The 26,863-nt window shown below is 39.5% G+C and overlaps 1 protein-coding gene across 3 annotated transcripts in view; it reads right to left on the bottom strand.

Annotated features, from left to right (window-relative positions):
* FAT3 (FAT atypical cadherin 3) overlaps positions 1-26,863 on the bottom strand; it is a 477,600-nt gene that overhangs the window by 363,164 nt on the left and 87,573 nt on the right. For 2 of the 3 annotated variants that reach the window (XM_088140550.1, XM_088140552.1), the window contains exon 1: positions 18,628-18,881. The exons of the other annotated variant lie outside the window; for it this stretch is intronic. The gene's annotated coding sequence lies outside the window, so the exon portion shown is untranslated. Of the gene's footprint in view, positions 1-18,627; positions 18,882-26,863 lie in introns of those variants that run through there. 3 annotated transcript variants of the gene reach the window in all.

The following is a 26,863-nucleotide window of genomic DNA, read 5'->3' as shown; positions in this document are numbered from 1 at the left end:
CAAGAAATGCACGCAGACAAAAGAGGAAAGATCATCAAGGAGCAATTGGAGTAAACACAAGCCAGCTTTCAGATGCTGATATGGACAGCCTGCCCAAATCGATTGTCTCAATTAGGGTGTAATGGTTTGAGAAGAAGCAACAGCAACTGATCTCAGATTAATGTGTTTCCCACTCTCCTTTTTTCATTTTCTGTAGCAGACCATAGTTTCCCAAATCATGCACAGTGAAGTCTAAATTTTTACAGACCAGTTTTGTTTGGGGGTTCTGTTTGTCTGCCTGTCCGTTAAAATGCCAATGATGTCACTTCTGACGATTTACCTCATTTGTGTAGTCACATCGTTGTGCAAATGCCATAAATGATTGGCAGCCATTGGCGTCATTTGCAAATGACGTGTAGGCATACTGCGTACACAAGCAATGCGAATTGGCACAAATGTTGCATGAATTTACACCATTTACATAATGGCATCATTACGTGAATGACTCAAATCAATGCAAATCTCAAAAAAAAAAACATAAATGTAACTGCCTCATGTATATTACTTCAGATACAGGAGATTTGTCTATAATTTGGGGAGAATCTCCAGACAGAAATCTGGTCTGTTACATCTCAAGTTCCCTAAATGGGGCCGTGTGAAATGAATGTTTCACTTGTTTGGCCAGCATTGGTTTCTGAATCATTAAGTCAGAGATGAGTGGCCTGTTTTTCCTCAGAGAGAGCATATCTTTTAATAAGTTTTTTCAATCTCCATAGAAGGTATGACCTTCAGGGTAGGCCAGGTAAAGAAACAGACTCCACAAGAAATCCTGAAACTCTATTTTATTGGTACAGGCTATAGTAACAAAATCTTGGAAGTCTGACAATGTTTTCCATTCCCTTCCCCTTAAACGAATGAGAATTAAGGTGGAGTCAACTTTACGTTTCTTTCTAATGTTCTCTTCCTTTCCCTGCTTTAATTCACATTTTGTTACCATGCATTCCTTCTCCAAGGTCATTTCTGTGGTTCTCTCTATTTAACAATGCCAACACAGTGGGCAGCAGTGACATTTTCAGCTCTTCGTTTAATTCTAGGGTGTAGTGGGATTAATACAGAAAATGTTCAGAGGCATCGCAGAACTATTTTAAGCCTTAATTTGCTAACAAAAATAGGGAGGGGGGATGTTGGCAGAAATGGCTGCTTCACTGCCACCAAATTTTATTAACACAACTTGGGATGTAGTGGAATTTGGGGGACCAAATTGCAGCCTGAGGTTCTGAGAGGATAACTGGTATTCAGGACAAATCATACCGGGCAAGACAGTCTTGATTAAGTATAAAACCTTATACGAAGAACAATAGTTTTTACCAACTTTTACTTGCAACACGATTCTTAAAGCACAGAGATATTCTCATGAGTTGGGGCGGATAGACTGAGCATCTGTCTTTGGAGAAAACCTTATTATTTTGTCATTAAGATTTCAAGGCACTCATTCTTTGCTCATTAACATTCTCAAAATGGTCTTTAACTTCTGAGACCAGGCTCTCACAATCAATAATTTAAAACATAACACCTGGGAACTTCACTTTACTGTCCTACAAAGTCTAGTGAGAGAATGAAGAAAATCTGTAGAATGTTAAGTCCTTGTCCAATGCTAGGGCATTAATAACTCAAAGCAAGATGAAGGCCCCACATAACTCAGAAGGACACCCAGTGTCTAAATTCCACAAGTCTACATGCAAATCTTCTAGAACTCTCTGTCAGTCTTCCCTGGTAGACCAGACAGGAAACATGACCAGATAAGCTAATTCTTACTTTATTGTAAGGCTACATTAACAGAATCTTGCAAGTCTGAAAGTACAAATCTCCTGCTGTCTCCTTTACAGCCTGAGTAACTACAGTCAGGACCAGAAATATTGGAACAAGAGTAACTGTTTTGGCATTTGGCCTCTGTTGTTGTTCAGTCGTTACATCGTGCCGAACTCTTTGTGACCCCATGAACCTATCGCGCCAGGCCTTCCTGTCCTTCACTGCCTCCCTGAGTTGGCTCAGTTTCATGCTCATTGCTTCAGTGATGCTCTCTAACCATCTCATCCTCTGCCACCCCCTTCTCCTTTTGCTTTCAATCTTTCCCAGCATCAGGGTCTTTTCCAAAGAGTCCTCTCTTCACATTAGGTGACCAAAGTATCTGAGCTTGAGCTTCATTATCAATCCTTCCAATGAGCAGTCAGGATTGATTTCCTTTAAGATTGATGGGTTTGACCTCCTAGCAGTCCAAGGGACTCTTAAAGAGTCTTCTCCAGCACCACAGTTCAAAGGCATCAATTCTTCGGTGCTCAGCCTTCTTTATGGTCCAGGTCTCATAGCCATACATTACTACTGGAAAAATCATAGCTTTGATTATGCGGATCTGAAGTCTTAGTAGTTTACAATAATGATACATGAAGTCTGGATGCCTCATGTTGTACTGAAGCATGATATTTTTTCTTGGATTATGCAATAGAGTAAAAGTATTTGGGCTTGGAGACCATGTCCACTGGCTGTACTTCCAGAATGGTTAGTGCCCCACTTTTGTCAGACCCCTTGAATTAAAGCTGAAAGTCCTGACTTTGCTCCCATCTGGGTGTGTTTCCTTTCAACTTTAATATGGTGGTGTACAGAGGCCATCTACTTCTACTTCTACCTCTACTCCACTGACTATGCAAAAGCCTTTGATTGTGTGGATCTGATTTCTCAGGAGACAGGTAAGGTGGTCTGGTACCCCCATCTCTTTAAGAATTTGCCACAGTTTTGTGATCCAGTAAGTCTTCAGTAGGAAATGGTGTAGAAAGTCTAATAAAAACAACAATGAAGACAGTCTTCTCTGCAACAGTGCCTAAATTGCAAAATTCCCTCCCCAAAGAAATGTGATTGGAGCCAAATTAAAAGTCTTGCCTTTTTGGAGAATTTTAGCTGGTCAATTTCTTCTTTTATAGTGTGCTATCTTTTAAATGGTTTAAATATAAGCACTCTGTTTTTACATTTCAGGATTATATAGCCATGTGCACATCTTATTTTATTCAGTGCTCTAGACACTTGGATGAAAGCTTACTAAGAGATATTGGCAGAACAAACCATTCCAGAGGAAAAGCATCATGGTGCCACCTGGAATGGTCTGTTTTTCTCCTGGAATGCACAGATCTGGCTGTTTCAGTGGTGGTTTGGTAGTTTTCCATAAACCCCTTCCTTTTCTGGAAGATTTGTGGAAACAGACAGATTAGGATATTCTGGAACAAAAATATCCATCCCCAAAATAGAAGAGTTTGGCACACAATTAATGTATCCATGTGTCTCCCTTCTCTGGGAGAGCTTGCTCCTGTTCTTCCTGAAGCTCAAAAAATGTGGTTGTTCGAGAAGACCTTTGGGATTTGAATACCTCCATTGCTGAGGGGGGCATTTTTATTCTCCCTTCCCCTATGGTTTGTATTTTTGGTTTTTTATCGTATTTATTAATGTGGTTTTTAAATATTTTTTCTGCTTTTTTATATTTATATTTTTATCTAATTGTTGTACGTCACCCAGAGTCACTTTGGTGAGATGGACAGCTATATAGATTTGATAGATAGATAGATAGATAGATAGATAGATAGATAGATAGATAGATAGATAGATAGATAGATAACTATATAGCTCCTGGTGCCACGAATATTAATTATATTAATTATAATTTTACCTTAATTTTATATTGTATTTCAGTTATTGCATGTTATCATATTTTATAGTTATTACTACATCGGCTGCAGCTGTTGCTTTTCTGTACTGCTTAAAATAACCTTGAGTAAAGTGGCTTATAAACTCATAATTACATAATTACAGCAACCAAAAGAATAATCTGGTGGTGATGAGTATGATGGGCATTTTGGGCACACAGCAAGTTTGAGAATCTCAAGCTGACTTCAGCAAAAGCAGACACACCAACCATCCATCTTCTCTTTTTTGCAGCATACTGAAACTAGACGTTGTCGTCTTCCAAGATATTGTTCCTGCTGATAAGCTACTGTAAGGTATGGTTAGACTAACTGCCTATTTTGCTTCTGTACCTCAAGCTTCTGCTGACATAGGAACTGTTTGGCTGAAGGTCAGTTAAAGAAACTAGGAATGTGTTTGCAAGTAGGAATCTTATAAAAGTTATAAGGTGCTAAGCATATAAAAGTTATGCCGATTGCAAAGGGACATCAAGGAAATAGAAAGGTGTGGTTATCTTTTCCCCCTCCCAGCTTCTAGACACATTTCCTGAGCATGCATGAACTTTTGCACCTGCTCTTGCTTCTAACCACACTCTGCAACCACATCCTCTGCACGATTTGGGCAAGGTAGATGGCAATGCCTTATATGAGGAACCCCTGGAACAAGTGAGGACTGGAGACTTGACTATTAGTTTATACTGCTTAACCTAATGTTATGCCAACCTTAGAAGGCGGGCACACTTGTGTGTGTGGCCCTCCTCCTAGATGCTTCCTGATGACAAAAAGGTATAAAAGCTGTTGTAAACTCTTCTGGGTGTGGCTGTTCCCTGTCTACTTTCTGCCAGCCGGACAGAGACCAGTCCACCCTGTTTTTCTTCTGGCCAGTAATAAAAGCTGTATTTGCTTTTGAAAAACCTCTGTCTGGAATCTCATTGGAAATTATAGAATCCCGGCTAGCGAACCTTACACTACGTATGTCATTGAAATAGAAACACATGATCACTGTATTTTTTTAAAGTCAAGCTGGCCATATTACACCTCCACAAAGTGTCACTGCTTCCTTACAAAGGGTATCTCTTGTGCCTGAAAAGAGTAGCTGCTGTGGGCATAATACAGTTCTATATGTCATTCTGAAAAAAAGAGCTTGAAACAGCTTTTGGCATCCCAAAGCTCAAATGAACAGAATTTCAATAAAGGCAGGGCTCCATTTTGCACCTGTTCCAGGAATTTATGGAAGTATTATCTGTGGTCTGTGTGCCTCTGAGCCATAGACTTTATTTTAGTAAATGAACTGAGAATTATATTACTTGTCTTTAAAAAAAGGGGGTGAATAAAAGGAGACACAAGAAGACTTCCTAGGTATTAAAGCAAAATAGAACTATGCTTCCCAATTATCTTTATCAAGCTACCATCTTGAATACATGTTTGTGTGTGTGTTAGATCTTATATGCTAATATGATAATTCTGCATTTATGTATCATTTAAGGCCCACACTCAAAAAGGAATGGTAGTAATATTAATACCTTCTTTGAGGAAAGCAGTGGGATGGGTCAAGATGAAAACACATTTAACTAAATTTAAATATCATTCCTATGATTACTGTCCAGTCATATGTGGTTAAGAGGTTGGACTGGTAGCAGGAAAACCTGATATCTAGTCCACCCTCAGCCAGAGAACCTCACAGGATGTCAGCCCTTCAAGGTAGGTCAGGTCAAGAAACAGATTCCATAAATCTCGAAAGCCTGACCTTTCCCTTTCTCTTATACCAAAGAGAGCTAAGACAGAGCCACTTTTAAGTTTGTTTCTAACATTTTCCTCCTTTCTAGGGTCTAATTCATGTTTTACTGAGAGGATATTAAATAATTTAAAAAATACAAATAAATAAATTTGCTTTAAAGTCGTAACATCTATTGAATCTACTGAATAAATAAATATTATTTTCACCTTGCAAATTATAATTTTGTAAGAAATTCTGGAGGTATCTGGGATTCTAGCAGCCTCCGCTCTACCAAGTAATGTTTTAATGCTCTGATGAATATTCTACCATGGTTTGATGAATATTCCACTATGGCTAGGTTTACAGGTAATGTTCAGTCATAAATCAGGTTTCACAGCCTAACCATTATGCTAGGCAAAAACAAGGACACCACATTAGCAGGATGTCTGAACTCAGCTGCTGAAGTTCACCTAAATTCCGAGGCAATAACAGAAGTTCATGCTTGGGTCCCATAGCTAAGGCAAACCATCAAGGAAGCAAAGGCATAAGGAAGGAAAATAGTTCAGTGGTCACTAATTGATTCAATCTAACCTATTTCCAAATTGACCTGGAAAAAAATCCTCTCTAAAGACCTTGAGGTCTACAGCTAGTTAGAGGAAAGACTGGGTTCACCTGTAGTGGCTTGGTGCACATATAATGCTTAGCCACAAACCACTGTGGGGTAGAAGGTTCTAAGGTAAATGCAAAGAACTTCAGTCCAGAGAGGATCAACAGTAATACTGTATTGCCCCAGATGTCAACCATCCTTCCTATTGAAAAAGGACCAGCTCTCAGTCTACTGCAGTGCAAAAGTGGAGGGAAAAGATGTAAGATTTGAACCTGGGGATTGACTTAGTGTTGGCAGTTGCTAGTTTTCTGCTGTAATTATAGCTTTTCTACTATTAGTAATAGAGCTAGCTTATCTAAGAGCTGGGTCTTTGAATCTCTGCCTGATAGCTTTCAAATATGAGTGACAATCTGGGTGAAATTTCACGTATGATGGGCAAGCAGTAATGGCTGGGTTTCCATATTGCCTTAAGCCAAAACCAAATCCACATTACAAGTAAGCACGAAGTGTGAACTCAGCAAAAAAAAAAAGAAGAAGTAGTGAAAATTTCTCAGAAGGTTCTGAACATCCCCTGTCATTCCAATAGCTCCTTCTGGGATACATTACATATTATTTCACCTCCCCATACATGTTTTAACTTGTTTCTGTTAAAAACAAATATGCAGTTAATATAGGTTGAAGTTAAGACTTTCAGAAGTATATAATGCCACCAACATTGGCTGCATCAATGTCAATTCAGTAACATTACCCAGAGCGCATGGACTTCTTCAAGGAAGTGCAGCTTTTCCACAGTAGCTCAAAACTGCAGCCTGCTCTCAATTTAAAGCAAATTGTATGGGTTAATTGATGAAGTTAAGATTCTCCTTCTCTAGTTACCCTCTTTGGTAATGTTTTCCTCTTCTAAAACCCCAAATTACTGGAATAATTATAGCAAAAAAGCATCTTGTACCAGTATGCAAAAATGTTCTGTAGCCAAGGAAACTGTAATGGTGAAATTAGAAAGCGTGATATTCCCTGTAACTCTTAGATTACCACCCTGAATTTCTAAAGCTTCTGGATCATTTATCCCCGTGAAAACTGTCAATGTCGCCGATGCTGCTATAGCTTAAACATGTTAGAGCCTAGGAAAGCAGGAGATCTAGGGTAAGAGAAATGGTATGCTGCTTTGCAAGGCTGATCCTACAGCTTATAATGCAGAAGTGTCCCCTCTTAATATCTTGTTATGGAGTAAGGATAGAAAATATCACACTGTAAATGCATAAATGTAAGTTATTGCCATTTTTACAGTGTTTTCTCCCTCTCCCCTATTTTTAAAAATGTTTCATTTCCATAAGTAATTACAATCCCCAGAAAGCAGCGAAAAAAATAAAATGACATGATTTCGTTCGCTCACAGCTCACAACAGGCAACCATTCATGATCATAACAACCTTTCCAATTCTAAGAAGTACTGCTCGTTTTGGTTGTTTCTTTTTTAAAATCTCCTTAAGACCTTTTCTGACCAGTTGAACCAAACTTCTATAGTGTTGCATTCCTGAAGCCAAGTAGGAAAGCAAAGGAAAAGTTTTTCTCACTTTCTGCATTCGCTGTAGAATATTATTTGTTAGAAATACAAGTGGCTTGGTGGGATTTGGAGTCAAGAGCCTGTGATAGAGCATGCAGGATCTTAGGTTCAACATTAAAGCCGTACATTCTCTGCCAATCAAGATTTGCCATCCATAACAAGTAAGTCATAGATTTGCCATCTATAACAAGACAAGTAAGTGCTATAAAGATATAAAAACTAGAATCAAGTGCATTGAATAGGTAAGTCCATAGTAGATGCAAGTTAAGCAAAGGTAAGCCATTCTCTCTTACTTGACTGCAAATATGCCATTTATCAATCTGGGATTACAAATGGAAAAGAGTTTGAAAAGTCATAATTATCAGTTGAGCCAAATGTAGGTAATTTGTGTCCTACGGACTACATAAACCTCATCCCAGGACATTCACATTCACCAAAGTACAGCATAGTGGTAGAACATTGGACTATCATAACCTTGCCTCTTGAAGGCCCTAGAAAGCCAAAAACATTGAAATAAAGTCCCTCTTCACAAGGAAGTCCTCCACCCTGAGTTAAATAATCTCCAGCAGATGCCTACCAAGGCAGACTTTACTGGGTTAGCTGGAATAATTGTCTATTTTCATAACCTCTTAGGCTTAGATTGTATCTCCCCTCAGTGTAAACCACTGAAGTATTTCTTGCAACAAAACAGTTGTGATAGCAGGGATAATTTAAGAAGCTGTTAAGTCTTAGAAGAGGGCCATTTTTTCTCCCCAAAATGGATCCACTAAATAACTATGTCATTGCTAATGATACGTGGCACGCTCAATAATAATTTGTTAAATTTGTATCCGCCCAACTCCCAACAACTCTCAGCAGCTCACAACAATGGGACAAAGTGACTACAAAATTACAATAAAATCAATAAAAGATACAAGATGGCAAGCATAGCAGACCAGATGGAATGAAACAAGGGGTCTCATTCCCCCTCCCTAAAGGCCTGGGTGAAAAACCAGGTTATATCTCAACAACTGCAAACAATTACAAAATTACGTGTTTGGTCTTGGACTGTAAATACATTTTGATTGATTACAAAACTACGTAGGATACAACATCACTAGTTTGGGAGGGGGATTTCTATTCACTGAATTGTTGGCACAGCTAATAGATTGAGGCCTCCATACTAAAAGCAAAAAAAAAAAAAAAACCACATGAAAAACAAGATCTAATCTATCTGCCACTATGAAGAGGTAATTTAAACTATGCTTCTTGTGTTTCAAATAAACACTTGACCAGTTTTGCATTATTTCTTCTCCACAATTCTAGTTCAACAGTATGCTCCAGCAACCTGCTTGTTTCTTTCTTGGTAACTTTGTGCATTTTAACTTTCTTTCTACTGAATTTTATAACTTCTCGCAATATTCTTTCAGTATACAGTGGTACCTCGGGATACGAACGCCTCTAGTAACAAACTTTTCGGGTTACGACCAGCTCCGGCCGTAAAAATTTACCTCGATGTGCGAACTACGCCTCGGGGTATGTTCATTTTTCCGCCCAGACACGTGGTCCGCGGCCATTTTTCCGCCCCTGACACATGGTCCGCTGCCATTTTCCCGCCCCACCGCGCAGCGCCCGGCCGGTTTCCCACCCCGCCGCGCCCGGCCAGTTTCCCGCCCCTGATGCGTGGTCCGCGGACGCCAGAACAGATTAACGGTAATTACATTGAACCTTATGGGAAAATTTGCTTCGGGGTACGACCAAATTCGGAGGGCGGAACGGATTAACCGGATTTACATTGAACCCTATGGGGAAATTTGCGTCGGGTTACGACCAACTCGGGATATGCCCAGAGTCACGGAACGGATTAAGTTCGTATCCCGAGGTACCACTGTACATGAAGTAAATAATGGATTTAAGATTCAATTTCAAAAGATGATTCTCAGAGCATAAAACCAAAAATGCATCTCCTGCCTGTAACTTTTTTAAAGCACCCATGTCTTTTCTCAGCATTACTATGGGGAGAGCATTTATGTCACCTAGAGGTCCTAGAGGAAAGGTGGAGTACAAATTTAGCAGGCAAGCAGGCAAATAAATAAAGTTCAAGCTATATTTTCCTGAGTGTATATTTGAAGTTTTTTCTAAATCTAAGAAAGTTGATTATTGTTGATCATGACAAGCTGTGGAGAGCCCTAGAAGACCTGGGGGTGCCAACACATCTGGCCAAGTTGGTGCAGTCACTATACACGAATCAGGAAGCCACTGTGCGAACACCATATGGAGACACTGATTGGTTCTAGATAGAGAGAGGATTGCGGCAAGATTGCATTCTTTCACCTTTCTTATTCAACCTGTATGCCAAAGTGATTGTGAGGAAGCTGGAACTTGAAGAATCAACAATTGGAGTAAAAATCGGAGGAAGGAACATCAACAATCTTCGATATGCTGATGACACAACTCTCCTCTCAGAAACCAAAGAAGGCCTGAAACATCTGATCAAAAGGATTAAAGATGATAGTGAGAAATTTGGCCTCTTCTTGAACATCAAAAAGGCCAAGCTCATGACCACTGTGAGGATTGGAAATATCAAAATAGCAATTGACGGTGAAGAGATTGCATGCATGCAAGAATTCACTTTCTTAGGATCGCAGATTGATCAAAGCAGTGAATCTAGGCCAGAAATAAAGCGTCAAATCGCACTAGGTCACACAGCAATGATAAGCATGAATCAAATATGGAAAAGCAAGGACATCAGCCTGGCAACTAAATGCACTATTGGTCCGCACTATTGTGTTTCCCACAGCTACCTACAGTTGCAAAAGTTGGACCATGAAAAAGCCAGACAGAAAGAAAATCAACTCGTTCAAGCTGTGGTATTGGAGACGGCCCCTGTGCATTCCTTGGGCAGCAAAGGAGTGTCTAAAACCAGACATATCTCTAGAAGGCAAAATCACAAAATTCCGCCTTATTTATTTTGGCCGTGTCATGCAATCAAACTCACTGGAAAAGGCAGTTATGCTCAAAATGGTCAGCAGGAAAAGGAAACTAGGCTGCCCAAAAACATGGTGGCGAGACACTATCAAAGCTGACACCAACCAGAGCATAAAACAACTGAAAGAAACTGTATGTGATCGGAAAACGTGGAGAGAGCTGGTCCACAGAATCGCTAAGAATTGGACACGATTGAACGGATAGCATCATCATCAAGAAAGTTGAAAGGAAGAACAGAAAAAGAAGAATCACAAGTTATTATGTCAAAGGTCAACAGAAGATGATACAGGCTAGAATTTATTAAGAAGGCAGGGACAGGGTTAAATCTTTATTAATCCTTTTCCATACAGTTATTTTTCCATCCCACGCTGGGCCATCAATCTACCAAATAGTATTAGTTTACTATTCATTTATTCTACTTCCCTGTCACATTTGGCTACTCACATCAGCTTCCATTTCAAACTCAAAACTATACACTATTTAAAAAAAAACACACCTCATATAACAAGCTTTTCCAGCAAAATACACTTAGCAGTACTAGTTCTGGTGTCAGAGTCTGCACACTCAATCCCAAAGTTCAGTAAATCCTCTGGAGACCAAAAGTTCCATCAGAGATTTCTAAGAAAACAATCTGGAAAGTAAAAGATGTAAAATGTGACGAGAAGTTTTGGAACCGACGTCAAGTCTGAAGATGCATTTCAAAAAAGAACCTGAGAATTGCAGAAGAAGAAATATTTATTTTTTAACGTATTTGTTTATCACATTTGTATAGCTACTCATCCTGCTTAGTAACTCTGGGCAGCACGCACAATAAATGATGTTCCACAGGGCGGGGTCTGTGGCAGATGAAACTTCCTGGCTGATGGGACTCACAACATTCCTCTCCTGCCAGACCTGGTGGGATGGGTGGATGTAACCAAGGAGAGGTGGTGCCTCAGATATGGCACAGAGGGACATAGTCAGAGGGGTCAGAGTTCCCCATAGCCATAGAAGTTGTGGATTCTACCAATCAGCCTATTCTGTGATCAGATCTCACTTTTTGCAGTTTGCCAGCCAATTGTTTTGCTTTGCCAACTTGCTGTCTTAGCCTCTGTGCTTCCCAGCTCCATCACAAGGAACTATATGGGAAGAACTGCAGGAGCTGACGCTTCCCATATGATATATTAACTGCTACAGTTCATTTGCTCTTGTTGATTAGCTCAGTGAGAAGTATTCACTAAACTGACATTTTCGAAGGGAAAAAAAAGTGCCTGAGAAAATGGGCACCAAGGGTTCACAATAGGTAGCTATTGTATATATGTCTTTCTCTTCTTCAGCTGATACTTTAGAAGGCAGATGAAATTGCTTATAGCTTCCCTATGCAATTTTGCAAGAGAAAAAAAAGAACACAGACGCACGCTAGCTACAATTTGCAGGAGAAAGGGTGTGCCCATGTCAGAGCCTCAATGGTCTGCAAACTTTGCAAAGAATGATTGTGCTATGGCTCCCTTCCCCCTCTCCTCCTTGTTCTGCATGGCCACCTTAACCAACACATCATGTGGGACTTCATTCAAATGCTAATAGCTTTCAAACAAGTGAGCCCTGTATTTTCTGTCCGTTGGGTGGTAAGCCTGTTTTTAGAATCACTTATCCTCCTCTTTGTCATTTCTATGGTGGTGGTGGTGGTGAATCTTGATTTATTCATTTATTGGGGGAGATGGGAAAGCAAAGAAAAATAGAACCAAAGCGGGGGCAGGGGGGGTAATATACAGCCACAAAATTATAATATATTTCCTAAAGAGCTTCATGCACTATTGCTATTCACTATCACTATCTCCCATCTAGTTTCCAGCCAATTTTCTCAATAATTATTTTCTGGGTTCATGGATTTAACTCACACGGAGGGAAACAAGGTGATCAGTAAGTTAAGTCCTCCTCTTCTTTAAGTTCTCAGGAATGTCACAGACAAGTGCTGAATTCAGTATTAAAGATTTATCACAGGTACTGGTCAACAAACCATGATGCTTTTACATTTCTTCTGGGGGTGTTTTTAAACATGTTTTCTGCTTGAAAAGGTGCTACTGGTAGTGTTTTTCTATCCCACATCTCTCCCTCAGTTTGCAGTCTTTCTGGCTCCCCATCTGAAAAAGTCTACCGGAAGGAGTTTCCCTAAATTTAACAGGTGAGTAGAAAGCCATAGAGTGGAGATTATTAGAGAGGTGGTGTAAACAATGAAAGAGAGATTATTTACACACGTTCTTCAGCCACATTATAACTAAGAAAGTTCCCTAAAGCTCATTCATGAAAACTTTACTTGTTTCACTTAAAAAAAATGTTCTTTATTCAAAAGACTGTAAAATACTTTATTACAGGTGAGGTTCAATCAGTGCACTGAGATTTCGAAACCAGTTTATGAAAGGATCTCCATCCTCACCTTGTTAATCTCAACTTCAGTGCCACCTGTAATAATGATGGATCAGACATAACACCAAATTGTCCATCTCCTACCATTACGATAGTCAACCCAAATGCAAATCTGATCTGTTTGACCCATCAGCTTCTAGAACAGAAGTTGCTAGAGCAGAATAGCATTAGTAAATAATCAACTGGAGAAAACTGAATGATTTTCAGTCATTCACCATAAGGAACATTTCTTAAATCAAAATTTTTATGACTACTGTTCTAACCCTTGCTTTCTTTCCATCAGTCTCTGGAGAGGGAGAGGAATTTTCCCTGTTTCTGCATCAAAGCAGAATGCTTCTACTGCACTTCTGAGTGATTAATAGTTCTGTCCTTCTGTTACTCTCAGTCCAGCTCAGAAAAGGAAGGAGTGTTATGTGTCCCATCTCTGCATTAGTATGATTGGATAATTTGGTTATTCCATATCTAGGGATACAGCAAAATACCTAATAGTACAGCAGACTATTCTGTTGCATTTCTGCATTCAGGAAACATGCCTGAAACAGAAACTCATGCATACGGTTTGTTTTTTTAGGATACGCAATTCTAATGCTCAAATGGTAAACTACAAGGGGCCCATAAGTGAAATGTGCCTGTGTTTTTAATTTGGTGGAACAGGGGAGAAACTTTTTGGTTATTATCAATAAAAATGTATTTACGGTCCAAGACCAAACATCTATTTCAGCTATTAGAAGGTTGAGAAAAATATTTTTCTAGAAACACTTTGAAGTTTGCAGGGATCATCAATAATCGAAAATCAGCCCTTGACATTCTTTCAAGGTGGTGGAGGAGGAGGGAAAGACTGTCCTCAAAGTAGCACAGGACTTTAGAGGCACTTGGCGCCTCTACTTGGTATGGATAAATCTGTAATTTATGATAGATAGATAGATAGATAGATAGATAGATAGATAGATAGATAGATAGACAGACAGACACACACACACACACACACACACACACACACACAGTGTGTGTGTGTGTATGCTATATATACCTATATATATATATATATATGGGTATATATAGCATACACACAGACACACACACTCACATATACACCTATATAGATAGTCCCCAGTTTAAGAACAAGTTCCATTCCCAAGGTCTGTCCTTAAGTCAAATTTGTATATAAGCTGGAACAGTATTATTTTATAATGCTGTATAAGTAGTATTGTGTATGAATTTGCACCATTGTGTATTTAACTCAAATCATTTGTGTATTTAACTTGAATTTTGCTACAATAGGCGCTGTTCTTAACTATGAGTCATCCTTAAATCGGGTGTTCTTAACCCGGGGACTACCTGTGTGTGTATGTATGTGTGTGTGTATATTTATATTTTTGCACTTCAGAGTGCCTATATATGCATAGTTCAATACATTTAAATTGTGCCAGTACATGATTAAAAATCCAGGTATCCCAGTTCAAATCCACATTTTAGTTCAAGAAAGGTAGATTAGCCTAACAAGACTTCTTCTGAGCATGTTGACTGGGTATTCTGAAAGCTGCAATTCCAAACTGCGCTGAGTAAAGATGACATATAGAAAAGGACTTAATCCTCCTTCAGCTACCCAGAGACTCACCTGCCTCCACCTTAAGCTGGACCTTGTGAAATGGGCAAGAGATATACATGATCTGATCAGTCAACCATCAAAATAACAGCTCCTTCATAGAGATTTTTACCACTGTTGTATCACTGTCCCGAATAGGCCATGATATACAAGCCTACTAAAAGTACATCCTAGACCAGTGTTTCTCAACCTTGGCAAGTTTAAGATGAGTGGACTTGCCATGGGGAATTTTGGGAGTTGAAGTCCACCCATCTTAAACTCACCAAGGTTGAGAAACACTGTCCTAGACATTAAAGATGAACCGCAATACATATACATCTCATATGATTCATAACCCCATGGATACGTGTGTATGTTAAGAGAAAATGTTCATTTAACTGCAGGCACCAGGGCAAAATACATTTCAAAATGTATTTTTTAAAAAAAAATTGCAAAAAGTGCACATGCTACTTAAAGTGTATATAAAAGTGGGATACCCAAACAAGAGTGGCGTGAAGGTAATACAAAATCCACCCAATCCCCTTCCCTGTCCTGAATTTATAAGGGATGCAAAACCAAGGATGAATCCAACTTGCTGCCAGTGAAACTGAAAGACCGAGTAATCTCAAAATTGACGAACTGCCATTTTCAAAGGCTGCTAACAGAGTTATGCAAAGTTTCCAAAGGATGCTTCGCATTGACATCCTCTTGCACATTGACATCCTACTGAAGTTCTTTGTGGAGCTCCATGGTCTCCCTGATTCAAAGAGCAATGTGATAGGGTTGCATGGCTTTGCTTCGAAGCTTCACACGACAGTTCTGCTAGCCTGAAGAGTTGCCTCTTCTGACTACTGGAATTGCTGGATGAGCCTCACAGCAACTCAAAGCACTTCAATAAAAAATGATATTGTCTCTGTGTTGCAAAGTACTTTGTCATGGTAAAGTACAACCACCATGCATTTTCTCTAATGAGTAACACAGCTCTGTATTTTCTAGATAGGGCACTGCTGGACCTGTTTTCTAACTCATGTCATATCTCTCAGACAGTTCCAAATCTTGTTCCTGCTACCAGTATATCTCTAGTATTATATTCTCCCCATTTGATCCACTGCAAATTCCTGGGATATGTAGCTCAGCCTGGAGTGTTGATTTGTTATCTTGGCCATGGCTCAAGATACCTTCATTTCAAAACACACTTAACCAGACTCTCTTCTCTGGAATACGCTTCCTTTGCTACCATCACTCATTAAACTGCAAAAGAGTTAAGCACACATGGATTACCTCGATGGAATGATGCCACAAATTTGGCAAGTGACATTGGCAACAGTGCAACCTCGATTTAATGCAAGTGCACTGATAAATCCTAGGTCGGTACAAGGATTAGTAACTGTGGCACTGAAGTAATCCGTGCTCTTCAGAGAAAATATTTTCCTTCGTACTTTGGAAGTTTTCATTTTTTTCTTTAATTCTTTTATTGTAAGGGGGAAAAAAAGAAACAGAAGGAAAAGGAGAAGCAAAAAAAAAAAAATATTAAGGAAATGAATCTCATGAATTATATATATATATATATATATGAATTCATGAGATTTTAAAACAAAAAGGAAAAACACTTCATCAGTCTTACACATAACACTAAACTGAAACAGATATAAAGAAATTCAAAATAGGAATTTGACAGTGTCACAAATTAGAGCTTTCCCATAACCTCTGGGCTTCTGTACACTTTCCACTTAAATTAAAGAATGTAACAGGCAAACCTTAAGACAAAGTCAAAACCAGATTAGGAGAAGAGTGTTCTCAACTGGATTTCCTCCTTACCATCTTAAAGGAGATTATTTGAAAGGAATATGTCTCCACGTGGACACGATTAGCAAATCCATACAGTTTCCTTATTCCAGCACACTCAGAGAAGCATTTTATTGTAATCCTTGGTGCTCTCTGAGCTTGGTGGTTTGCTTGCAGACATTTCATTACCCAACTAGGTAACATCATCAGTGCTAGTCAGTGTGGGGTTTGCTCCGTTTATATACAGGAGCTTGCCCTGTCAGTGTTGGTGGGGGTATGGTTTTCTCCTTGGTAGTTCCTTGATTAGTTCCTTGATCTCCTTGGTAGTTCCTGCTTCTCTATCAAGGAGAAAACCACACCCCCACCAACACTGGCAGGGCAAGCTACTGTATATAAACAGGGAGCAAATCCCACACTCACAAGCACTGATGTTACGTAGTCACATAATGAAACGTCCGCAAGCAAACAACCAAGCTCAGAGAGCACCAAGGACTCCACAGTTCAACCCTAAGCTTCATATATTCTCTTCCATTTCATTCTAAGTATATTGTAGTCCTTCCAAACAAACGTGGGCAAAGTATATGCAGCCTACTCTGTACTTGCTTTTGTGATACATCTGGGTGTGTCTGTGTGCATATATGCACTGGGAAGCAAAGACAAGCTACATACACTCTGGTGTAGATCTTGTAACCAGGAGGATAAAGAGAGAAGGACTTAAAATGGGACTGTCAACAATATTTCAAGCTCCTGCCCAACTGACTGTCCCACAGAAATGGGGATTTTTTTTAAAAAAAATGCTTTTTCTCTATAGCCCTGAGCCTTATCTGGCCTATTTTCCAACTAAATCCTTCTTTTGCCTGCTTCAGCCCCCACATCAATTTTGATCCCATTCTATTCAGTTTTCAGAGAGTTATTGTACTGATGGACAGAGGCAGCATCTTGACCCCCATTACTTAATTTCCAACATTCTGTTCAGTTGGGAAAAAACGCAATCACAAACATGTTGTGGGAATATAATACACATTCCAAAATTTGCTATTTGAATGAAACTTAGTTTTGTTCCATCCTCATTCTGCTCTTTCCCCAAGTAAAAAGTTCTTCAAGTTAGAAGGCAGAATAAATGCTGCATCGTATGGTGACCTGATGAATCCTGTGATACAGTTAATCTAAAAGTGAGGGGTCCAGAACAATCCATGGCTAAGGACCAAATTATCTGACTCTTACTTTAATGTGCTTTCCCTCATAATTTTTATTTTAACTGAACACAATGAAGTTTTCAATGCAATCCACAACTAAAAACTGGGGTATTAGTTTCTCCTGATGTTTTTTCTGGTAAAATTGTCCTCTTGGTCTTGAAAGCTTTCTCAAAAGCCCACTGTGCAAAGGAAATGGTGCATAAACCTATATCTTCCCAAACTGATCTTTTATTGTAAATTTAATTTTCAGATACCAATTTAAACAAGTTAGGGAAAGGAGGAAAAATCTGGCTTCTAGAATTCAAATTCCTTAAAATAGCTCCATTTGGATCAGATGACAGAGAAGGAAAAGGATGGAGATCTCAGACCGGAAGAGTCAGCAACATTTCAAGCACTGCCTAAATGCTTCTTCCACAGAGACGTACTGGGGAAATTATTCTGGATTTTTTCTCTCCATAACCCTTAGCTGGGTATAGCTCAATTTTGAATTAAACGTTCTTTGAGGGGTTCTTCTGCCACACCAAATCTGGCCCAGTTTTGTTGACAGTTATCCTGCTGATGCACAGAGTCCCAAGCCTTCATAATTTCCTCCCAACATGTTGGGTTGAAAAGATTTTTTTTTAAAAGGTTGCAAGGGGGGAAATGGCATGCATGGCAGAAAGATCAAGGAAAAGCACCATATGATGGGGAATCACATTAGCTTTCCATTAAGAATGCCTTGAAAGGAAAAAGCTGTTCTTCTGTGATAATGCCAAAGTACAAACTACATGTGCAGAACTTCCGGATAGAAATATTTCATGTATGCTTCTTGGCACATGGCTGGTGCTCGTGGATTATTACATTCACCTGGGTATAAATGAATCTGTTTGGAGATTTCTCTTACTCATCAATAAATGTACCAAGACTCATAACTTTGAAACCCAAGGCCACCCAGGGTTTGAAACCCTTGAAAGAGGCACCACAAGACAAAGTGAACCAGGGCAAATATCTTGCCCAATTCTCAGAGCTCTGTGGAAACTAAAAAGCACCCACCACATGGTTTACACTGTGCATGGCAAATTCTAAAACTCTGAGCCTGCAGAACTAAGATGAGATCTTACCTTGCAAGAAGTGTGGAGGGCATCCAACTTTACCACAAACGGGATGAAAATGATCTGGTCTTCTTCATGCTGTTTTCTTTGAAATCATATGGTTCCATGAGTCATATCTGCCCTCTAACACAGCCCTGTCTCAGTTCTTACACAATGATACCTCTACGGTGTGATAAAACACAGGTGCATGTGCCTTGGGACTGTGATCAAGAGCGAGCAGGGATACTCCTCCACTGTTGATAGTTGGGAGGAGGGAAGCCACTTATGATCCTGTCTGACTTACTTACGGACAATTTCCACCCACGCAATGGTTTAATCAGCTCATTATTTAACAGAGTCGGAGCCCAAAGTCCACCTAGATGCGTATTTACCCCACCCATTGCATACTGTCTCTTTCTCTCACGAGCAAATTCACAACAAGCAAGCGCTAGCAACAAAACAATGCCCGCAGACTTTTGCTGGAGAGGGGAGGGAACGTTTCAACAAACTCTCTCACCTTTAAGCTCAAATAAGTAACACATAACAAAGCCTTCTAAACTCAGCCGGTTCCCCTTGCTGTGAAGCAGATCTCAGAGGACTCTTCCCTCTCATAATCTCAAAAGCAACAGCCAGAAACAACTGCTCCCAGCTTCCTTCATTCTTCAGCAAGCTAGGAGATGTGCATGCTGCCACGGTAACCAGCGAAAGCAAAAAAGGGAATGGCCCGGCCTTAGTTTTCGCTGAGAAGCGTTGGGTTATAAATAGAGAAGGAGGGAGAGATGAGAAAAGCAAGGAGGAGGGCTGAGATGATGGGATAATCACAAAGTAAGTCTCCTTTTTGCCAAGTAACTCAAGGCAACCATAGAGAGTTGTTCAAGTTTGACATTCCTTGCCTCCGGGATGTCCATGAAGGAAGAGATGGGGATGAGAACAATCTTGAATGTGGGGGAGGGGGACTGACGGATGCAGGGATGGATTGGGGGAGGGGGAGAAGGGAGAGATATCTCCTATGTGACGTAGGTACAGGATCAGGATCAGAACAATGCTTGCAAGGGCAGGCGTAGCAAATTCTACTCCACGGTAGGAGTTTGCATGCAAGAGTCACCTTGAAGACTGCATTGTGCAAATTACAAACAATCCTTTTGTTTCTCTCTTCCTTTGATGATAACAATTGTTCCTTGTATTTGAATAAACGAGCAGAGAGGGTTAAAGAATTTTACCAACTTGCATGGGAGGAAAGGAGGGGCAGAAACATCGCCATCCTTTATTTCACTCATTATCGGACACTGAAGCGTTCACGTTACACGCACTTTGGATTTAGGCAGCTTCACTGGCATGCGTTTCCTTTCCCTCTTTCGCCTGCACCTCCTAACCCAGCGCTCGGTTCAATGAAGCGCTCTGGAGCCCAAGGGGATGGGAATTCCACTGGACCCAATTAACACTCTGCTTTGCTGACTGCTCAGCGCACGATTGATTTAAAAATAAACTGTGTTTTAGCATCCCTGAATTAAGTAAAAAAAAAAAAAACCCACACGCATCACCGTTCCAGGAAGATAATCTCTAGCTCCCAAGAGCACTACCTCGGTTTCTACCACGGGAAAAAGAAGACTGATGATTCGACCACAGTAATGAAAAGAAATGGTAGCAAAAAAGGACAATGGTTTTAACTCATCTCGCTGGTCCGTTGTACACAATCCAATCCTGGGTGCTCATCATTTAATGTTCTAGCCTGGATGAAATAGACTTCCGAGAGATTGTTTAAACTCAGGAACATCACCAGGTCTTTGGCCAAGCTCTGTCTGTATTTATTTTATTTATTTATTAAATGTATACACTGCTCAATCTCCCCCGGCTCGTATGGTTAGCGTTTGTAGGGGATGGCACCTCCATCTGAGGTTCAACTAAGCATTTCTGAAATTGCAACAGCTCTGTGAAAAACCAACTATTCACAGACCTAGAATATGTAAAAGACAAAAGATTTATACAATCTGAAAAGAAACCAGAATATGTAAACCAACATATTTGGAAACATTTGCTTGGAGACCTTTCCTTAGTGCCAAGGAAAGAAATTTCCCTTCATTTTTTTCCTACCAGTTCTTCAATTTCACAAAAGCGTAGTTCCTTTAGAAATCTGCCTCCCATGGGAATTTTTTAGAAGTGTTGCTTCTGTGAGGACTAACAGGAAGTCCTGTTCTTAGAAATTGTTGGAGAATTTCTTTCTCCTGGTAACATTCAGAGAAACGTGTGCGCCCCATTTCTCTGGCCGCAAATTTGGCAGAACATTTCAAAAATGGACCCAGCTTTTAACTGTAAATACGCAAATGACCAATAATCTCACAGCTGAGTGGGGAACTGCTTCCCAGAATCCTCCTATCTCTATATCAGCTCACAAATTAATGATCTGACTTTCAGCTCCATATTACAAAAGTAATAGAAAGGTGCTTGACCTTTTCTTCTTTGTTCTACAGATGCATGTATCTAATAACAATCCTTTCTCTCACATTTAGTTTTGCCCTCTCTCAAGTTCTTCTGACCTTTTCATAAGTTTTTATCAAAATGGGAAACAGGCAGTGTTGTCAACTCAACTGCACTGGCCAAGTTCAATAGACACAACTATTTCTAGGATGGAATTCTATACCTTCACTGATCAGTCCCGCCCAGAGATGCATGGAAAAAAAAATAATCAGATGGCTGCACTAACAGAACAGAGCAGAGATAATGGCTACAAAAACTTATCCAAAGCCATTCTGTACATAAGAAAGACTTGATTGCTGGACTAGAAGACCTGGGTTGGACTACCAGACCTCTAAGGTCCTTTCCAAACTTATGATTCTATGATATTTATGAAGAGTTGAACTAAAAGCATAGTCATGATTCAGGTGAGGGTCAAGGCATCTAGATAAGAGATTCACAGTGGAAGGTTAATTGTGTTAATGCACCAATTAAGATGCAGTAGTAGAGAATATAAGTAGCTCAGAGTTGAATTGTTGTGGCTTTTGTGTTCTCTGAACTTGGTTTTCTTCTTACAAATATTGATGTTACCTGAACTCCAAGTGCCCAACACAAGACAGAATGAAAGATTGCCTCCAGTAATTGTCTTGGCCTCTGATACCATCGTATAAACTTCCCGGGAGCTAATCTCTTCCAGGTTCTGGCGCGCTTAATGAAATTAACTTTCCAGGGAACCCAAACTAGTAATCTGACATTTATTTATTCATTTATTTACCCACATCCAATGGCTTATAAGCCATTCAGTTCCAAATTGCTCTGAAGGGCTTACATTAAACAACAAAAAAATTAAAAACAAATCATAATAGTCAAAAAAATAAGACATCATAATGGTGACACCAAATGGGGACGGGGCAATCTCACTGTCATCAAATGCTTCCTTGAAGAACCATGTCTTCAAGAATCTTGGAAGCCTAGCAAGGGTTTACGAGCAGGACTTCAGCTTTTTATTTCTCCATTCAAGGTCAGTGATCTTGTTCACAGCTCAGAAACTATGGAACAGGATCAGGGACTGATCAGGGAGCTGCAGAGTCTGTACATACCACAGGAATTGGATCTGTTTCAGCCTCTACTCCTGACATAAGCTCTTAATCAAATCCCAGACCCCAGACTCTGCATCCAAAGGGATCTCCCATTCTTCCATTAAGGAGGGAACCCAAGACAGACATGAAATTCTTTAATATTACTCTGTAATCTAAAATGTACTCTGCATATCCGTTCTACATATCCCTGTGAGTCTCAGAGAATTGGTCTATATGGACATACAATATTGAAGAATTCATGCCTCTTCCTCCCATCTCATACCAGGCAACGTGTTGTGGTCAACTGGCATTCCAGAATGCTGCTGGAAGCAAGCTGTTATTTTTCAAGTTATTCCCACATTATTTGGAAGTAGTACAATGGCTCTTGAAGCAGTTTTATCAAAGGATAAGACATTTCTCAGCCACTTTGTACAATCTATAAAACTCAATCTCCCTCTTCCCCCAGATCTCACCTGCATTTTTAATAAAATATTGAAATGAAACATTATTAGACTTGGAATTTCTCCTCCAAACCTAACAATTAAGTGGAATGGAATTATCCTGATCCTATAATCCTTTCTCCATTGTGTCATCACACTACCAACTGGCAGGTTAAAAAGAACCCAAGGAGAGAAAGCAAGCAAATAATGTACTTTAAGTACTGTTCTTTAAACTGGGGCCACTGCTTTTTATTTTTATCATGGTTTTCTTTGAGGACACTTTGAGGATAGTTGAAAAGTAGAACGGAAGTTTGTGAAATAAAACACACACACACAACTGTATGAAGCCATTTCAAAATCAAATATTGAAAAAAAGAACAGGCAGCCTCTCTGAGCCACGAGGGATCAACGAATCCAGTAACTAAATCTGCATTTGATTTTCCAGAATGCACACTCTGTTGTGCAAACTGGTTTCACACCTCAGGCCCACAATCCTACTGCATCTCTTCATGTAACGGAAAGGCCGTAATAGCCTGCATGATTATCAAAAGTAACCCAGGTGTCAGCTTTAAGCACACCTTCTCCACTCAGAATCTTAGAATTAATGAATTTATCATCTGCGGACATTTAATCTTTTCTCTCTTTTTCTATGAGTATTCAAAGAAAAAGTAAGAGCAAGCCGAAGAGGGAAGAAAACCTTTACATTGCTAGTGCAAAACCTAGAAAAGGAATTTCCTACAGTGATTCCAAAAAAAAAAATTACTTGTTTCCTATCTCATTCTTTTACCACTGTAAGAGATGGGGGAGGACACCATACAATTTGACCCATCAGCAATAAAATAAAAATAGAAAACATTCAGCAAATTCATTGACAGAACAGCTGAGTTTACACCAGACTCCAATCTATCTTCTTGGATTAATGGGAGATCACATTTCCATAAGAATAAAGTCAATTTAAAATGCTCGTCTGGAAGAAGATGCCATTAACGGATGAAAGCTACTGAAGGCACACAGGGGTTAAATTAATGAATATTAACAGTCTATGTTTAAATTATTTTCAGGGCAATGATACTAAATCAAGGAAAAAAACTGAACAAATTAAAAGGCTATGTGGTGTGAGTCTGCTGGCTTGGAATACAGATACATATTATTTTAAAAATACCATTTAGTCTTTTGCATGGAATAGTCACGCACTATACAGCTTGAATCTGTGAGTTGCCAAGCTGAAAATGACACACTTGAGCAGCGTCTTAATTTTGGTGCTTGACTATAACTGCAAACAGAGTTGGCCATGACCATCCAGGCCATCCTATTTCACAACTGGAGTGAATTGACATGCCATATTGAACAACTAAGAACTGCTATTTAGTGTACTACATTTATATTCCACTTTTCCTTCAGCAAATCAAGGCACTTTATATAGTATTTTGTTAACAACATTAGGCTGAGATAAAGACACGCTTTGCACATTGCGATATAGCATGGCAGCTTCAATATGCTTCACTGAATTTGTCACAGTCCTTTGCATAATTCTCTTGTACAATATAGTAAGTTATAAAGCCACAAGTTAAGGTTCACAAAATTACGTCAAAACCAATGTAACAGGTTATGTTACAGTGTACAGGTAGTCCTCGACTTACGACCACAATAGGGATCAGAAAATTCGTTGTTAAGTGGTGTGGTCATTAAGCAAGGGGTCATGTGACCACACCTGATTTTACAACATTTTTAGGGCAATCATTAAATGAATCACATGGTTGTTAAATGAATCATGTGGTTCCCCAGTGATTTTGCTTGCCAGAAGCCCTCTGGGAAGGTCACAAATAGCAATCACATGACCCCGGGACACTGCAACTGTCGTAAATGCATGCCAGTTGCTAAATGCACAAATTTTGGTCACGTGACTATGGGGAACACTGCAAAGATTGTAAGTGCAAGGACCGGTCATAAGTCACTTTTTTCAGCACTGTCATAACTTCAAATGGTCGCTAAACAGATGGTCATAAGTCGAGGACTACCTGTATGAACCCAGCCAAAATGACTAACCCAAATTTTGAAAGAGACCTAAAGATAATATACATCTAAGCTTCTATAACCCTAGAGTAGGAATAGCAACCTTTGATGGCAAAGGGTCATCTCGGGGAGGGTGACGGAAGCCTCAAAGTGAGTGTGGGTACTTATGCTGGTCCTTGATCATAATAAACACTGATCTGATTTGATTTGAGTGCAGGCTCTTCACATACTCATGTGGAATTAGGTTTGGGAGAGTTCTTTTTTTTTTTTAACGGTAATCTGCCTCTTTTGTAAATGACAAAATAGTTTTCATCTATTTCCAATTTCAAAATGGTAGAAACTATCAACAGTTGTTAGCCAATTAAAGCTATATGAAGCCTTTATGATCAAGCAAGAGTTGAAGGGGGTAGAAGCAAATAAGACATTAAGGCTGTTGCTTTTTTTACCTTGCTCATGTGTTTCTCAAAACATCAAGCCTACAATGCTTGTGTTAGAAACTGGATGTAGAAACATCTTTGTTTTCCAGATGTGTTGGATTTTACCCCAGTTTCTAACCAGCACATGTGGAGAGCAGCAGGTTAGAGTAGACTGGGTAAGACTGAATGATGGACAAGTTCTGTTTTTGGCTCAGCATGCTGTATGGACCCAACAGCTGTGTTATGTTCAATGAACCTTAGTCCAACAAACTATGAGTGTGATGGATGAACCCAACCATGGTGCCAGTCAGCAGGACGCTGTTCTTCTGAAAAACTGTTCAAGTGATTAATCACATTGACAACATGTACTATCATACATGTAGAATATGAGCCCCAGTAGTTGAGAGAGCATAGTAATTTTTGTTGGCTTGTGGGTCAGTTTTTGAAAAAGAAAAGAAAAAAAAATCTTTACCTCCAAAAAGAAAACTAGACGGTGGGAGGGTGAAACAGGTGAATGCAAATTTAATTTAGTGGGCAGCTTAGAAACTATTACTACGTTAAGTTGTAATAACAGAGTACTGTTACTAATAATTACTACAGAGTACTGTTACTAATAATTACTAGCACTGTTGTTATTAATAGCCTCCTTACAGTTCCCCACTACTTGACTAATTAATTAACAAAGATACCTTTGCAATAATCTGCAATGTAATTCCCATCCTACGGGTTTCCATTTGCCAAGTCCAAAAACTGAACTCAAAATGAGAAAATGGCCTCTATCCATGAATGTCCTTAACATAATAGATCCAAAATCCTAAGTCATCTGAAGTGTGAAGGGATTTATTGGTCATACATTATAATTATCCAGCTACCTATCTCAAGGTTTGAACAATGGTGGGGGAGGGGGGGAAGGCTAATCTTGTTCTGCAATTATTTGCTTGATTTCACTGTAAAAATTTCAGAGATGAATATTCTGTGCAAACAAAAGTTCATCCTCCTAAAAATGCCTCTGTAAAAAAGCATACAACCCAGGAAAAATACTTATTAAAAAAAAGTCCTTGTTCTCATTTTTATAACAAGGAATAAATCAACGTGGATGCTCCATTTTTTATTACTTTGAAGTGTCACTTGCCTTGAACTACCATGGTTCATGCGATGTAAGTTTCCTTCCTTCCCCATTTTCTTTTGATTTGGGGTAAGGTAGGGGAATAAACTTTGCAGCTCCCCAGGGTTCATTAAGAAGTAAAGGAAAAAAGAATCACCCCTTCTCCTTCACTTTCTTTCAAGCCCTCAAAATAAATTTCAAACTTACAAGGTTAACTAAGCAGCATTTGCCGAAGGCCATAAACCTTAAAAGTATGGAAGGATTGCTACTGAAAAGGTTTAGATAATGAGGTGTGTTGATGTCGGCTTGAATAAATTGGATTAATTGCTGCATGGGGTTAAGATAATTTGTAGCTCCCTTATTTTCCCTTTAATCTAGAACATTTGTTATTTGGGTCAAAGGTTCATTGGAAGCATGTGCACAAATTACAACTTTTGGCATTTATTTCAAGGGCTTGAAGTCTTGGAAGAGGGGCATACCGAGAAATCCCCCACAGGGTTTATCTTGCCAGTTCTGGCATGTATGACAGCATGGCTCCATTACGGTTGGTCGTTAATTCTTGCCCTAAAGCGGTAAACACTAATTGTCCTTTCCTTTTTCTTTCTTTGACAAATCCTTCCAACTCAGAACGTTACAAGGTGCTTGTTAATGCCCTGATGGGACAGAGACTTCCAGATAACTGCAAAATGTTAGGAAATGGAATTGCTCATAGACTCCATGATTGCTGTTCCCTCCCTGAACAGGATTAAAACAGACATAAAA

Source organism: Python bivittatus, unplaced genomic scaffold (genome assembly GCF_059951505.1).
Source record: "Python bivittatus isolate LINGU-HERP-01145 unplaced genomic scaffold, Pbiv_v1 ctg000340_np1212, whole genome shotgun sequence".
In the NCBI taxonomy this organism is placed as follows: Eukaryota; Metazoa; Chordata; class Lepidosauria; order Squamata; family Pythonidae; genus Python; species Python bivittatus.
Note: the sequence above shows the minus strand (reverse complement) of the source record. Positions and strands in the feature narration are given on the sequence as shown.